The sequence below is a fragment of the Melospiza melodia genome, chromosome Z (genome assembly GCF_035770615.1).
Source record: "Melospiza melodia melodia isolate bMelMel2 chromosome Z, bMelMel2.pri, whole genome shotgun sequence".
Taxonomy (NCBI): Eukaryota; Metazoa; Chordata; class Aves; order Passeriformes; family Passerellidae; genus Melospiza; species Melospiza melodia.
This window is the reverse complement of record NC_086226.1, coordinates 31,334,266-31,351,106: the sequence shown is the minus strand read 5'-3', so window position 1 is coordinate 31,351,106 and position 16,841 is coordinate 31,334,266. Positions and strand designations below refer to the sequence as shown.

At 36.1% G+C, this 16,841-nt stretch overlaps 1 long non-coding RNA gene across 4 annotated transcripts in view; it reads left to right on the top strand.

Annotated features, from left to right (window-relative positions):
• Window positions 1-16,841, top strand: part of LOC134431971 (uncharacterized) — a 37,603-nt gene that overhangs the window by 9,442 nt on the left and 11,320 nt on the right. For 2 of the 4 annotated variants that reach the window (XR_010031165.1, XR_010031164.1), the window contains exon 2: window positions 13,141-13,344. This is a non-coding gene — a long non-coding RNA (uncharacterized LOC134431971). The remainder of the gene's footprint in view (window positions 1-13,140; window positions 13,345-16,841) is intronic. The other 2 variants (XR_010031166.1, XR_010031167.1) reach the window with 1 other exon arrangement.

Genomic DNA, 16,841 nt, shown 5'->3' with positions numbered 1-16,841 from the left:
TTAAAATTACTTGGATGACATGAATGCTGGTGTTTGTGGATGCATGGAGGCTGCTAGATACAGTATAACAATTAAGAAAACAAGAACCTGTAGTGGTGTGATGGTAGGAGCTGGTCTCCCTGAAGTATTCCTCTTGTTTTGGAGAGAATAAGAATTGGGTGGTGAACTGGAACAGGAAGAAATTGTACTTCACATCCATCTGAGAAGATTCCACTGTTAACATTTACCTCACAAGAGAGCTCCTAGCAAGGAGTAGACAAGAAATGTACATCAAATCCTTCAGGCACTGCCAGGCTGACAATGAAACATGCTTCCATATAATTGAAAACTGCCCAATCATACAGAATGCAGGCATGATTACATCTGTGAAATGTTATCAGAGGAAGCTAAAAAGAAAGATTGGGCAATGCTTCAGGAACCAAATAGAAGAGATGACAGCAATGAGTTATAGAAACTGGACGTAAGTTTTGTGGAGAACCAAGCATTCATGGTGGCTGTGACTGTGTGACATGAGTATCCTGACACATCTTTAGAAGTGATTGTGATGGAAAAAGTGGAAAAATACTGACATCTTCACAAACTCATTCAGGAACTAACAAATATGGTAGGCCTTGAATTTATGGGCTTTTCCCTTGAAACATGGGGAAAGAGTTACCATAGGAATTGTGAACTTTTGAGGACCTTGAGTCTCTGCAGATCAAGGCAAGGGAAAACAGCCTGGGCGTCCAGAAATCTCCTTGTTTCTGTAGATTTTTTACATATGTTTGCAAGTAAAGAATGTACTGTTGTATCACTTTAATTCAAAAAAATTGCCAGTGAATGCTGTGAGTGCAGGGCAGCCAAAATCCAGCTAACATCAGGCCAGGATAATATGTGGGGACACCAATGGACTCATATCATGACATGTCACGTACCATCAATCTGAGACAAAATTCTCTTGGTTGTAACCAGGGTTGATGGGCCATCTGTACTTAACCCAGAAAAGGAACATGTATCAATTATATGTGTTAGATAAATAGCTATTCCAATAAGTCATGTAAAAACATTTGGAATTATTTTATAGCTAGTTTTATACTTACATTTATACTAGTTCTAATTGTGTGTTTGGGTCATGTAGCCAGCTGGTGGTATATAGAGCAGCATGAAGACCTTTCTAACTAGCAAGATAAGCAAAGGGCTACAGAAATAGGGAAGTTTAGACCACAGTCATAAGTGTCTTATAGTCAAAATATCTAATTTAAGATAAGCAGCAATCTTGGCTACAGCACTGACAGCAAGATTTCCAGTAGTGATTACAATGCTGAATCAGAATTGAGTATTTCACATGGGAAATAGCAAGACTGGGGAGAAGTGAGCTTTGAAAAGTCACAGGATTTCTGCTTTTCAAAACAGTCACTCAGGTTAATACAGAAAGAAGCTGTGACATCCAGTTTTTTACTGTGTTTAGTCATGTTTAGAATGCAAAAGGAATTTATGGAGGAAATTATGTAGCAGTGTAGGTACACATTATAATTTTCTACAAAGCATGAGCATTCAAGACAGTGAAACCCAATTTACTATTTGAGATTTTGCACATGGCATCAGTGTGTGATATTTTGTAAACAAAGGAAATCTATGAATGTATGTCAAGAATACTCTGAACTTGATCTTTTTTAAGGTATTGTCATTTCTGAAATTTGTCTGCATAGACAGTTTGATTGACAGATTTGCAAGGGATTGTTTTGTGAATGAGATTGCTTGTAAATAAAATTAGAGTAATTAGAATACTGATGTAAGAAATATAATGATACAAGCATTGTGATGAAAATCTTACAGAACTGACTTCTTATAACTTAATTTATCTCTTCTTGATAAATTATATTAGAATAATTGTTTTACATTGTTTTAGCATCATTTGGACTATTTTGGAGGGGCAAAGAAACTAACAAATTCAGATAATTATTCAGCTTTGTATTTTCTTTAATCAATTCACAGTAAAAAATAGTATCATTTTAAAATAGCCCAAGCTGTTAAATCAATCAGTTTGATTAAATACTTTGCATATAATGTTGTCCTTGGTCCTCACATTTTATATTAAAAAAGGTAAGTTTCTTCATGTGTTTCAAGATATATTCTACTGACTTTCTTCAAGTCTTTCGGCCTGCAAAATATAGAAGGTGGCCTGTCATAGCGAAGGAATTTCCTGAGCTATGGCCATAAATTTGTTTTACAATGAACAGACATTAAGGTCAAGGGAATTATTATGGTTATTATGTTTGTTTAGTCCAACATACTGTAGCATGCAAAGTTCTCAACTTCTCAAAGTTCTCTTTAGGTCAGATAAAAACATATACACTTATATAATATTCAAAATATACCATTCCACCAGTTTTAGAAAGAAATTTTAATTCTGTTAATCTATCTAAGCTATCAATTACTGCATTTTTTAAACAGTATTTAAAATCTTCAGATGGGTCTTCAAGTCAGTAAGGTTGAGGGAGAAGTTAAACAAGAAAAGGAATGGCATTAGAACTGATACCCTTTTATGGTAAATCAAAGATTTTCCTTACTTTAAACAGTGGCAATACCTTTTGTGTAAGCAGACAGTAGGTCTGTTTTTCAGCTTTTTAAAGGATTTAATTAGACAAGCATCAGCTACTTTATGAGAGAGAATAAGTGCTTAAAAGTATAAAAAACCATAGTATGTCATTAATGAAATGCAGATTCTTGCAAGAAAATATTGCAACCTGACCTTAAACTAGTTCAGCATGATTCATGCTATTAAAAACTGAGTTCTGTCATGGATGTATTTTGACTAAGTTTAGGAGATGTGATGCAAAAGCAGATTTTATATTTATATTTATATTTATATTTATATTTATATTTATATTTATATTTATATTTATATTTATATTTATATTTATATTTATATTTATATTTATATTTATATTTATATTTATATTTATATTTACACACACAAATAGAATGCCCACATTATATTTTGGTTTAAAAATGAAAATTGATTTGATTTGAGTAGATCTTCGGAATTTCAAGGGGGAAAGTGAGAGGGGTTTAGAAGATAAGTTTTATAATCTCTTCCAAAGATGAGGAATGTTGTGAATAAAAGGAGAAAGGAGTGCAGCCTTTCACAGCAGGAGGTAAAGTATTAAGCTGTAAGTCTGTCTATTATGAACTCAAACTAGTTTCCTGTTAACAAACTGTTTTCCACTCTCCAGTATATTTAAAAAAAAACAAAAACAAAAGAAACCAAAACCACCTACCATATCTATAATCATTAACTTAAGCTCTGTTACTGTTTGTCAGAATTCCACATGTAAATGAGTAATATTAAAGCAGTTGAGGCCGTAGCGTAGCAGACATACATAGGACAGTATATAATTTTGACATTTTTTCCTGTCATGACCACACAAAATGGGTTCCTAAACATTGGAATCTGAGCATTTACATAGTCATAGCAACCAACAGAAAGGATTCTTCTCAATACCTGTGAATTAGAATTCTATTTATTTATTGGTTTATTGGTTTGTTTGCATGATGAATTTTTCTTGGGAATAACAGTTAAAATTTCAAGCAGAAAACTGACCATTTTTTCTGAATAAGGGAAAGCCATAGTATACACTTAACATTGAAAGATGCTACTTGTAATTCACAAGAAACTCAGTACTGGCTGTCTTTACCTCCAGATGTACTAAGTTCCGGTAGTAAAATTTATTGAAATAATTGGTGGTATCTTTACATGAGCTGGTTAGTATGGGCTTTTCTAAAAACCAGTGAAGAAAATCAGGCTTTTCCAGTGTCTTAAAGATATCATATTGTAAGAGGTCTGAAAAAATATAGATAACTCATGACCTAAAGTAGTCCTTTCTTCTCTATTGTCCATAAGGCATTCTGGTGGATAGCTGAAAGGTAGAAGTCTAAACTGTAGATGTATAAATGTAAGAGTTGAATCCATACTGGAAATGAAATTCTTAATTGGGAAAAACCCATGACTCATCTTTTCATAGCTTCATTAGGGACAAAATGTCAACACATGTTCTGGAGGAAATGCACACATATAGGAGGTAGCTAGGATTGCAAAGACTGTTTTTCCAATTTTCCACCTGTATGATTGATGTAACTGCTGATTATGGAACCATTGGTAGGGACGACATCTTATATTGCATCGTGGCCCATAGAAAAATAAGAAGTGGAGATTCCCTTGTTCAGAGAATCATGAAGAGAGAAAACTGCTTCTGACCTGATACATTCAAAGACTGTCACTGGGCATTTTCAGGGAGATAACTGTGCTCAATGTATCTATATAGAAGTCACCAATCTCCTCTGCATCTGTTGACAAAGGAAGATTTATCGGTATAATTAGGAAGGGAGAAAAACCTTCACTTTCTCTTAGGCAAACTAAAACCCCCACTGTTTTCACATATCTTTGTGATGACTGATAGTATCAGAGTTCATTGTTTGGATTACATGGGTATTGCTCAAACATTATTTTTAAGTGAGATGTCCTGTCACAGAAAGAGAAGGAAAAGAATGAATAATGGAGAGGAATAAAGGATGTCATGATATGGAAAAGGTGCTGGAAATCCACTAAATAGATTTTCCTTTCAAATTTTCTTACATGCTTATTTGTCTATTGATAGACTGGAACACACGACACATGGAGAATTCACAGTCACAGTGCCGAGTCCTTTGTTATATTCCTTAAAGGAAGTGTTTTTCTATTTTCTTCTTTTGTCTTTGTAAGGGCCTTGCTAAAATGCAAGAGAAAAATTTTGAGTAACTGTGCTGACCCTGTCTGGTCAAGGAAATAGTATTTTCAAAAGATAACAAACATATTCCCTATTCAGCTTCTAATTTGCTGATTTTAATCACCCTTCTGGAGTTGAAGATTATGCAATTATGCTGTCAGCTTATCAGTTCTATCACATATGTGCCATTTTCCCAAGTAATCTTTGAACCTAGCAGTCAGTTTCAGATGATTCCATTTGAGGGAGAAGCAGAGGGCTGGGTATGGTCTCACAAGTCTCGGGAAGAGTGGTCAAATTGTGTTAAATTAGATAGTCATCTTTTGCACCAGTTCCCATGGGGGATGATGTTAGTCTCAATGAAGCAGCATACATAATACAAGACAGATAATTATCATGCTTAGAAGTTCAGCATAGCAACAGCATTGTTGTCATGGCATGGGGGAAGGTTTTTGATAAAAGATGTGGGTGAAGGGAGGAAAGTCATAGTAGGTGAGGAGCTGTCTTTGCTCTCAGAAAAATAGTTCCTCTCCTCTCCTCTCCTCTCCTCTCCTCTCCTCTCCTCTCCTCTCCTCTCCTCTCCTCTCCTCTCCTCTCCTCTCCTCTCCTCTCCTCTCCTCTCCTCTCCTCTCCTCTCCTCTCCTCTCCTCTCCTCTCCTCTCCTCTCCTCTCCTCTCCTCTCCTCTCCTCTCCTCTCCTCTCCTCTCCTCTCCTCTCCTCTCCTCTCCTCTCCTCTCCTCTCCTCTCCTCTCCTCTCCTCTCCTCTCCTCTCCTCTCCTCTCCTCTCCTCTCCTCTCCTCTCCTCTCCTTACAATACTTGATTATATCAAAAAATATTTTAATATAATTTTAAAATTACAGTCATTAATTGATGAATAATACTTGATTTTGTCTCTGCTGATATTTTTTCACCTTGAGATAGGGAATGAAGTGCTGTGACTCAAGTAAGATAAGAGAGTATCTATGATAACTTGAACAGTATGATTATGGTATGATTTTTTTTTTAAGTAGATGAACAATTTAAATTCACAATACTTTTACTATTGAAATACAACACTTATAATTAGGGTTATAAGCCTAATATGTATTTTCAATGACTCAAATACATAGTTACATATGCTGAGAGGAATTGCATTTTATTTCTATACAATATGTAGTATTGTGTACTATTTGCTTATAAGAATAAGCTGGTGAAGTAGTTTTTAAAGCTAGTTTTTATATGCAGCTTAGCAGCTTCCTTTTCCAGCAACTTGCCTAAAACCACAGTTTTTCTCCAATGTCTTTCCGCAGCATGATGTTGTGAGTTATATTGTGATACAGGACGTCCAGAAATGCAGAATAGCCAGCACAATAGCAAGTAGGCAAGAAGTTATTTATATTTTTTATCACCAGTTTATTGGGTCATTTGTGCTCTATTTCCTGTTACAGAGGTCAGTGTAAAAGCAGATGCTATAATAATTAAGGGGTTGTATTTTCCCACCTATGAAAAGCCATGGAAATTTTCATACCAGCTTAACTTCTATCTAGAAGAGAAATTCTTGAGGGAAAACCATATACCATATTTTGTTGTAGGAATTAAAAATATTGTGAGATGTATATTCTCAACAGAACAGTGTTTAGTATGAAGTGGAAAGGCTTTAAACGCTTTATAACAAAGCAAATTCCTTGTAAACATAGTTTTCAGGAAATTTCGTATGCAAGCTATCCACGCCTTTTCCTGACAATGCATTGTATGATATCTCTGAAACCACAGTTCTTTATCCCAGGTCTAACACTTACAAGGATTATAGTTATCTTAGACAAATGGAGAGTCAAGGTTTAGTCTTTTTTGTTTAAATAAAAGTGACTGAGGAGTATTACTTAAAAGATGGCTGGATTTAAAACAATGTGTAGAAGTCAGCTCAAAGTGTAGGAGTTGGCTTAGAGCGTGCCTTGAAGTGTGATGGAATTTGCTTTCTCAAACAGACAACTGAGCACTCACGTTTGCATCTCATGCTCCTTATATACTGAACTGTGCACATTTTTTGAACTTCTTGGAATATAAAAATGATTTTCCTGAATTAAGTTAATATAATACCTCCTGTAAGAGATAAAATCAGTTCAATGAAATTTCCCTGGCTTTGTTTTTTATTGAGACAGATTTTTTTTTTTTGCTTATTTCCCCATATAATAAAACATGTTAAGGTTTTTAAAGCCCTTGATCTATTAAATAGTTTAGGTAGTTCTTTACCTTTTAAGAAACAATATGTCTAAAATGTGCATTATTTGATTGCTATAAAATCCCATTGAGATTAATTTTTAACTGACATCATAAAATTATCTGACAACAGGTTTCTGATATGCAACCAAGTGAAATAGAAATACATTCTTTTGAAGACTGTAAAGGGGCATAAGATCTAAAAGGCAGACAAAAATAAATTAGATTAATCCTTGAATGAAATCTAGTGCCTATGCATCACATAGTAGACAAAGAATGTTTAATCTTCATTTCTCTCACATTTCTATACAGACCCCCACTCCAGACCCCCAAATTCAGTAGTGGAGAAGATTCCTTAATAAATCTTGAAATTGCATTTTTTGCTAAAATATGTCTTCTGCATTTAAATGTGTCTGTCTAATCTAAGCCATGTGTCAAGCCTCATTGGACAGTCAGTGAAATGAAGCTCCCCCATAGCTATATCCAGTCTATTTTTCTTAGATCACCTACAGCAGCTCTCTTGCACCTTCTTTTTTTTCCACCAACTCTAGAGGAAGCCTAACTGCCAACTTATGCTATGAGTACAACATTTAAATAGTTAAAAGTAGGGGCAGTGAGGTTTACCTTCTGTTAACTTTCTGTGTTTATGAACTATGTGGAAGTATTACCATTGTTATTGTTAAGAAGATATCATTTATTATCAGCTAGATCATAATTTGATATGGACGGGCATTTTTCTTTATTGGTTGCTTCCTTCATCTCTAGTTCCATATATTTTGAGCACCTTTTTTTTTCTCATCAAATCTTTTTTAGTATCAAAATTTACCAAAACTTTATTGGAAATTTTTCAATGGCTTGGGTGTGTTTCTTTTTGTTCAAGTTAATTAACTTGGAAGTGAAAGTAGCTAAACAATACCAGACCTTGAATAAACCAACATGATTTTAACACAATGTGAGTAAAATTCTTATCCAAAATAAACAATGTGGCAAGTTCTTGAAATGCTACAACAAAGTCTGTTAACCATTAAAAAAGCTCTGTATGATTAACTCCATATTTGAACACTCAGGATAAAAATAATTTGCACCTTTCCCCAGGTGCTCCATCTCTCAGGGGCAGAAAAACACATTTCATTGCCTGTCCTCCAGTAGGAGACCGACAATGATTTCTTAAATAAAAACTGGTCTCACCTGATGCTATGTTTCTAGCTGGGCAAATGTATGGAAGATGAAATAAGATAAAATTTTACCTACCGAGGTTTTGCCTGGAACTATAATTTAATCTGTGGGTAGCTAGAATGATGCGCTGTAGGACAGCTCGAGAGGTTTTCAAGCTAAGCAGGAAATCGGAACTAAAATTGCAGGAGTTTCTTTATTTAAGATGAAGAATTTGCAATACTGGCTATTCTGTTTCAATGCTTGCATAGATCTGAAGACTATTTTCTGACATTGATTTGATAAAACACTACATTCTTTAATCCTCAGGTTTGTTTGTCCTCAAACTGGGTCAAAGCTCTATGTTATATCAGGGACATGTTTTAAGTGGTGCACTTGACAGTGCTAGGTTAATGGTTACACTCAATGACCTTAGAAGTGTTTTTCAACTGAAATGATTCTGTGATTCTATGATTCTATGTATATCTGCCAAACATGGCCTTGACTTTATCCAGTTTTTGGCATCTGAGAATGTGGGGAAAGCTGTTTTTAAAGCCTCCTTTATTGCTAAAAAAGAAAGAGAGTTTCTTTAGGAACTGATTCTTCCCACCTTACAGCAGTAGTTAGGAGAACCTACGTTGTCAAGTAGTTCTCTCTTGGAAGTGTATGTAGAAGGAGCTAAAACAGTGGATTTTAGAAGTCACCTGGCATATAGATGGCTGCACATGGTAAGATTACTTGTACCCGAAAGTTCTAGGTGCTAATAACTTCACAGAGAGAATCTTCCTCTTGCATTCAGAAACAAGTCTGTTTCATATGTTAATACTGTCCCCATACTAATTTAGAGGAATTGTACTCAGACCTGCTTGACTCTTATTGGAGACACCCATGTCCTTTCTGTTCCTTGAAAACTGTCAATAACTTTGGTACAATATTATTTTTAGATTGGTAAATCCTTTCTTATATGTCAATAGTTTCACAGAGAACTTAATGATAAAAATGTGCTGCTTGTGTATGTATTACATAACTCTGGCTGGAGTAGTGATCATTGGCAGGTCATGCATTGTTAGAGTCTCTGAAAAATTGCTAGTAATTTTTGTGAATATTTGGAAAAAAATGCACATTTCGTAGATGAAACATCCATCTGTGAGAACTATTCTCCCTGAACACCAATTTCAGGGAAACCTCTGTCTCCTTCTTTATATGAGTAGGGATTCATAACTGGTGTCACAGACAGTATTTCTTTCAGGAAATCATTATTTGCTTCCACTGTGAAAACCAAGTGTGGTCTGCACTCAGCTTCAGAAGCTGTGTCAGTTTCTGTTGTAATGCTGCTGCAAATTCGTGCTTTAGGTTTTATTGCCATAACTTGCATTCGCTGCTACAGTTTTAGACTTCTTTAAAAATCAACTGTATCTGTTACAAATTGGCTGATCATTCCTAAATAAACATGACAATTTCTTCTGGTGCTTGATAGAAAATTCTAGTGGTTTTTAGGACAGCTAAAATACAAAATTATAGGGACTTTTCTACCTGTTCAATTCCCTTTTTTTGTGTGCATTTTAAAATTTTTGACTGAAAAAAACCCATAAACCCATACAAATCCCCAAACCCATCACAAATTAGTCCTGTTATTTTTGTCAGTTGCTAGAACTTCAAACATTAAAACATGGAACCCCTAGCCTTCACTCCTCCTGTTAAGTCACATCCGTAGAAACATGGGTATGCTAATAAGAAGAGATCTTGTTTCAGCCCTAAATGGACTTTTATTTTAGAGTATTGTAATGGTAATTCAATATTGTCTTTTGACAACCTTGAAAATACTGACCTTCTTGAAAAAACAATATAGTTTGAAATAGCTTATGAACTTTAAAAGCAACAAGACAATTTTAGCTGATTGCTGACTGCAGCATGGGAATTGCTGAGTCAAGTAATGACCTCTAGTTTCCTTTTACAAGAAAGTTCATTAGAGATGAAACTAGTTTTGCAATGTTACTGTGGAAAAGCCATTTGACCTTCAAGCTTGCAGCAGAAATATACTTCCTTGTCTTTCTGTTGCGTAATTAATAAATATTTGTTTTCACAGCATTTATATTTGGAAGAATTACTTCTTGCTTATGCAAGTAGTTTTTTCAGACCAGTGAAATTTGTTCACTAAAATAAATACTATTTTAGTAATCAAATACTGCATGACTGAACTCCAAATATCAAATCCTTTTCTTAGTTTGGATTTACATACAATATAAATAAATTATTACTTTATGATAATTGAAACAACCCAACATTTTAAAATTCCAGATTTTAAACTAGATTTTCTCAGATTTCTGCACTGATTTTTGTGTTTGCTACAAAGAATTTTATATGTTGTTGTTTTCATTCAAAAGAAAAAAAACAATTTACAATGTGACTTGCTTGTTATTAATTTCAATCCAACAAGATTATATCCCTACTTAAGGCAGAGAGCAAAATTATAGGTGATGGGATATGTCTAAAATATTTCTTAGTTGGCTTTAGAGATTATGAAATTCTCTTGTGATCAGTGAAAATTAAATTTATGTGGTGGCTAGGCATAAGCACAAAATTAATTTTGTTGTCTCTAAATTCCATTTTGTAGCTTATGAAGGATGACAGAGCAAAGCTGTAGGCAAGTACTCTATAAATCTCTTTTTAGGGTATCACACCTTCATAGATGGCTTGGATTAATTTCTTGTTTCGTGCTTTGAGTGTATATGAATTTTCCATGCGCCATGACAATTTTTATGATCTGTTACCAGAAAGCACCACTTCTGTTCCAGGCACTTTTCCCTAAATTTTCACTAGGGTATGCATGTGGAATAGCCTTTCATTCATTTAATTCTGACTGTTGTCTGTCCCACTCACTAACAGCTGTTAACATGTAAGGCCCCAAAAACCTTTCTAAAAATGGCTCATTGTTTTTCATGTACTCTGAGTTAGACACATGGGAGAAACACCAACAAGATATCCTGAAGAGGTCAACACAACAACAACAAAAATATACTGGCAACTTTAGAAAAGTAAAGAACTTTGGCAAAAGGTTTAGAGCAAGAGAAAGACAGATGAGATATAGAAAAGAAAAAAACATAACTACCTGGTTCCAGCAGTGTTCAGCTGACAGAAATTCCAAGAGGAAGTAGGGTCAAGACACATGCTTGCCTTGTGTTTCATGTTAAATACCCTTTGGCTTTCCTTTCCCACCTTCCCGAGGTGAGTTTTCTGGTCTGGTGGCCACTTAGGAGCTGGACGAGAGGTTTCAGAGGTGGGATATGGAATATTGTCTTCAAGTGTGCCAGTGGCTGGTGGGGCTGGGATACACTCCTGGGCTGGGGTGGGGTGTTTGAGCAGTTCACTGCCTTACCAGAGCAAGGCTGACCTGCCCCTGCCTGCACACCTGAAATATCTCAAGCCAGCAATTCTTCCAGTCTCTCACACTGGAACACTTGGATTCAATGATGCTGGCGAAAATCATTGCTGCTTATTTGGACCTGAAGTCTGACACTGCAAAATCATAAGCTGCATTTCCCAAGGGTTTTAAGTCTAACACTGCAAAATCATAAGTTGCATTTCCCATCCCAGCTGGGGACTATAGATATATTTCAATATGGACATAAATATCTAGATGGAAAGTTATTTTTAGGAACATGTGACATTTTGTGGTCTGAGTGCAAAAGTGTCTTTTGGAGTTATTAGTTATCCAATTCATTTCAGGCCTTATGCTGAGAGGAAAACTGAGGGCTAAAATAAACAATCAGAAGTCAAAAGACAGCCCATCTGCCACAACAGGGTGTGTGAGTGGAGTACACCAGTGCTTGTGTGAGGGAGATTGTTGGATGATCTCTGATATCAGTGTTCCTCTCCTGGAAGTACTGAGGAAAACCAGAATAAGAAGTATCTCTAGTAGATGAGACAAAAGGAATGAAAACCAGAAAAGAGGCGTGAGATTAATTTCTGGGAGCCAGGACTCTTAAAACAGATATCAGATGTCTAGAACACATGCTCTAACAGCATATTCTCCTCTCTCTCTCTTTTTTTTTGTCTTGGTGGGTAGGTTTGTCTTCATGGTAGATTTTTTCTTTGTTTGTTTTTAATTTTGTTTTTATTTTTATTTATTTTTATTATTTAAATTGTGTGTGTACTTTTAGCCTTGGAAAATCTTGGAAGCTGAACTTTGTCAGTCATTGTTTGCATTATGCTTCCTGGAACCCCCTAGCCACCTCTGCTATAATGTCAAGGTCACAGAATAGCAAGCTGAAAGGAGCAATTAGAACCAGAAATGATTTTGGATGACAAAAGGCAGAATTTCTCTGTCAGGGAAGCACCAGCCATAGTTGTCCTGAATTAAAAACTATCCAAATAGCAGAGGTTATTTTTTAACTGTGAATCTCTCTGTCAATGATTTGACCCCCAAATTAGCTTGTAATAAAGCTTGGGATGAATATGGGTTGCCAAATCCTGAGTGACAAATCAGCTTTTCAATGCCCATTGATATCTTGGTTTTGTGCCACTCCAAGTAGAGAGTGTTTAGGAACACATCTCCTCTACCTCAGTTTTTCCTACTCTGGTGGTCGCAGCAGTTTTGTAGCCTTTGCTCTTCTGATTGCTTCACTCAGCTTTGGTCTTAAGATTAGACTTGATAGCTAATGGCAGAAAAATAGCATACTGACATATACAGGATCTTGAGATCTATGTTGAGGTCTTGAGAGCTATTAAGACTAATTATTTTCTTTACAGAGACTTTATACACAGATGCTCCCAAAATAAGATTTCTCCTCCTGTCAACCTAGAAGCTAATGGCAGAAAAATAGCATACTGACATATACAGGATCTTGAGATCTATGTTGAGGTCTTGAGAGCTATTAAGACTAATTATTTTCTTTACAGAGACTTTATACACAGATGCTCCCAAAATAAGATTTCTCCTCCTGTCAACCTAGAAGCTAATGGCAGAAAAATAGCATACTGACATATACAGGATCTTGAGATCTATCTTGAGGTCTTGAGAGCTATTAAGACTAATTATTTTCTTTACAGAGACTTTATACACAGATGCTCCCAAAATAAGATTTCTCCTCCTGTCAACCTAGAAGCTGAAAGAACCAAGGAGTACCAGAGCCCGTAATGTGGAGAACCCTTTCTGAGACACATGGAGAGAGAGGAGGGGGAGCTTGTGGACATGGAGGGAGACTGGGCCTTCCACGGTAACAGACTGCTCCAAATCCACCAAGACCCTGCCAGGTACAATACTTAAGCAAGACAATACTACTCCTGATGCAGGTGCACTGAGAAGGTAGAGTGAGGAAAAAGATAATGGAAATGGAATTTTCATTTGGGATGTCTTCAATCCTGAAGTTCCAGCTTCACTTCTTGCTGTAGGCACTGCCAATAAGAAGCAGCCTGAGTACTAGGAGAAATGGCAACTCCTCCAAGGATCAGAACTGATTGCTTTTGCTATCTGTTAAATTCTGACTAAATTTGTATTGATATGTGATCTAGTAAGGGACAGAACTGATCCAACAACTACCTGAGTGTTTCCTGAACCAATAGTCACTGTGAGCTGCCTGGGAGAAATGTACACAAATTTCCTATTTGCATTTAAAAACTGGTTGCTGGAAGAACAGAGAAAGTAAGCTTGCTGGAGTTGTCTGTGTGCAATAACCTTGTAGTGCAGGATTCTGATTCCTCTTTGTTATTTCTGAGAGTAATGTACTTGCTAGGTTGTTTTTTTATTTGTGTTGCTGTTTTCACACTCAATTTCATTTCTGACAGGACACTGACAGAAATAACACAGCATCAGTTGGAATGATGGAAGGTGTAGTTAAATGTGTTTTTGGAATTACCTGTAAGGGCTGGAAGTATCATATTAGTGTAAGAATACAAGTATTAAATGAAGGAATATGCCATGTACTATTTATATTTGCCTCTGTAGTTTGTGAAATAAGGAAGCAATCTCTGTTTTTGCAAACCCCTTCTCATAACATTGTAAAACTTTTCAGTCTTGATACATAGCTCCACATATTGCTGATAAAAACCAGAGGGCAATTTTAATGAGAAGAAATCATAAATCTAGGATTTAGCTACCAAGAAAACAGATCAGAAGCTAGAGGACAGCCAGGCTGTTTCTAGTTTAGCTAGATTTAAAAGAAAATAAAAACACAAAGCACTCTGTCCTTTGCCAGACATCTTTGTCATGAAAATACCATTCTGAATAAAGGAGAATTTTTAATAAAGGAGACAAATGTTTTATCTCCCATGAGAAATTGTGCAGGTACCAAGCCTGAGGACAGACATAGTGGCAATGATGCTTGTGCCCAGTTCCATTCCTTTGGATTGAGTCTGTTGCAAAATTTTTACTGCATTTCTGGGTATGGGTGTTATGTGACCTCTCTTTGTCTCTCCCTCAGCTCAGAGATGAATAGAGTTCCATCCTTTTCCTTTAACTTAAAGTAACCTGTTATAGGTTAAGAACTATGTCAGGAGTTTCTAATTGATGTTATGACAGAAATCTTACAAAGTGCTTCAATGTCCAAATCTACTATGAACTAACAAGACTGTTATTTGTGCCTACAAATACGAATCATAAAACCAGATAATCAGAAAAAGATGGGAGCATTATATTATGTAACAGTGCAGAAGTTCCTCCAGTGACAGATAGAGTCTTAAGGAATAACAGACTGGGGAGTGTGTGGGGCATGTGAGGAGTCAGGAGAGAGGCAGAGAGAAACAGGGAGAGAGAGGTGAGACACAGCATTTTGGGGAGAGAACATGGGCATTGTGCCCTCCTGGCCACCACAATTCAGTCCTCTGGGATTTCTTATGCTTCCCTCCCCTCCCCACACGCCCCCACCAGTATTTCTTTTTAATATGGTAGAGCAAGAAAGCAGAGAAATAGGTTACCATGAGAGTTTTTTAAAATGTAAATGTAAATTAATGTGAAATTAAATTTGTTTTAGAAGCCTAAATGTAGTGTGCTATATAGCTACTTTATGGCCCTGTTTATTAAATTCTAAGTGCAAATTCTAAGTGCTGATATTGTGGACTGTATGAAAAGGGGCATGTTCCAGTGAGGAGGCAGTCACTTAGGGGGGTGGAGTCCCCATGTCCCCATTCTGTGAAGGCAGATGTGCAAGTCTGCTGGGAGAAACAGCAATACTTTCTTTCTGGGCCCAAGGAATCTTCAGAGCCCATATGCCCTGTAAATCACAAAACCCCCAACCAAATAAACAAGACCAATCAGAAAATGCCCAGGATGAGGAGTGCCTAGGATACAGCAGCAGTGCTTTCATCTGTCAGAAGGACAACATCTTTTAACCTGAGCAGGAACATTTTTGCTAATAAAAGTAATGACAGGTCATGTGGACTGGATTGCAAGACTTAGTAGTGAATGCTGGTTAGCTGTTTTTTGGTTTTACTTTTTTAAATGGTAGTAGAATTTATTTTTAGCTGTTTCAAAAAATAGGTACAGTACTTGAGATACAATAATACATAATGGGATTTAAAATATAGATGCCAATGAAGCTGAGAATTAGGGAACAGCAATCCACTAAATAAACTGAGGAAAATTACTATTATCATTAGTATTAGAATGCAAGCAGTGTCCTTAATTAGTTGAAATTTTTTGTCACTTCTGGGTGGTCTCAGGCCAGTTTCTTAGACAACTTTAATAATCAGTGATGTTGGTGGGAACTATATTGATTGATGAATTCCGTGGATTTGTTTCTTTCCAGTTCTGCTATGAAAATCTGAATACATCTCCAGTTAAATCAACAGAGTAACAAAACTTTTTTTTTTATTATTTCTTCTTCACTCTCTGCTGACAGTGAATTCCGAGAAAAATAACACAATATAGTAGGCCTGAAACCAATATTGTTAGCATCTAGGGAATCTGTTCCAGTCCTTCCCCATTGGCAAAACTGTCTATTGGATCAAGCTTGTAACTTAGAGGAATATAATGTAACTGTGAATGCCTGCTGAGTTGTACTAACTCTTGTTTTGGTTGCTAGCAGGAGGGTTGGCTTTTATAAACAAAGATATTTTTCATTACTTCATTGTCTTCATTTTTGCATACGGATTCATTTTCCTTCAGCCTCAGTTATAAAATCTGGGAGATCTGACTCACTTGCCAGTTGATGTTCACTTCCGTTATGAACAACAAATAAATTAGGAAAACAAATTTGGAAATGCCTTAAACACCAACATTATTGTTTTCTGCATTATTGCTCATGCTTATGTCTTACCTAATTTCTTTAAACTCAAGTAATACCTAGAGACAGGCTTAGGCACAGGAGAGTGATGCTCAACACTGAGTGATGTGTGTAGTGTTCTCTGACACACCTAACAAAGCCCACTTCTTTCTGAAATTCTAATGCAATCTTTTCTGCTCTTCCCCATCCTCCTAGGGAGACATTCTGATATTGTGCTGTCTCTTATCCCCATCTTGAGCCTTCAAGCTTTCCCAGCTCTTTTTTTTACCCTGACTTCTACTGGACTATTCCAACTGTGCTACTGAGCAGGAGAGTAGTTCTGCTAAGGTATCAGAGTTTAAAGAGTAATTTCATTTACTGGAATGTATAAACTTGGATCGAATAACAGTTTGAAGACGGCAGGACATGCTAAATTTTTTACAAGTACTTCCTGGCTTTTATTAATTGGAAAGCATGAGACAAGGGAATTCTGCTTGGAGTTACAATAGCCATTGCAATACCAAAAAACTAGAAAATAGAAATTGTTTTAGT